The following is a 734-nucleotide window of genomic DNA, read 5'->3' as shown; positions in this document are numbered from 1 at the left end:
GGTTCCGGATCAGTACCACAATTATCAAATCCCGTGACAACCGGGGATTCTTCCAGAACTTGCTCAACTAGAATCGTTTCACTCTCGGATTCTACATGAAATGATAACATAGGCTTTAACATGATGATAATGTAAACATGATGCCGTCATGATACATGAAATATAACAACACTTCGAATACGATTTTCCTTCACGGTACAGTTGCAAGCCAACAAAACCAACTTGCAATCCTACCGTCACGAACCACACATGTGACTTGACCAAATGAATCTTGAAACCCTACTAGTCACAAAACATGACCAAAACAAGATTCAACACTAATCAAACAGTTAGGGTTTGCTTTTATTTATTTTTGAATTAATTTGGAAATAAGCCCAAAAATGAACTTGTTCCAAATGACCTCAAAATTTTATGTAAGCTTCCTTATGTCAAATTAGTGTACCAAAACAAATTTCATAATTTTTGGAATTATACAGTGGCCTACAAAAATCATGGAAATTGCATTTATTAATTAATGGACTGAATATTTGAACATTAAAAATTTATTCAAATTTCAATTTTCAAAATTTTAAACCATACTAGAGCATGTACAGAGGCTACACACAAAATTTCAGAATTTTTGGAGCTATGATTATTTTCCTAGAAATTTCCAAAGATTCAGCACTATTCAAAATCAGAAAATAACAAAATGCACTATTCTCTCAGTCCCTCTCTCAGCATGACCAATTCACCTT

This window comes from Miscanthus floridulus, chromosome 8, assembly GCF_019320115.1.
Source record: "Miscanthus floridulus cultivar M001 chromosome 8, ASM1932011v1, whole genome shotgun sequence".
Taxonomy (NCBI): domain Eukaryota; kingdom Viridiplantae; phylum Streptophyta; class Magnoliopsida; order Poales; family Poaceae; genus Miscanthus; species Miscanthus floridulus.
Note: the sequence above shows the minus strand (reverse complement) of the source record.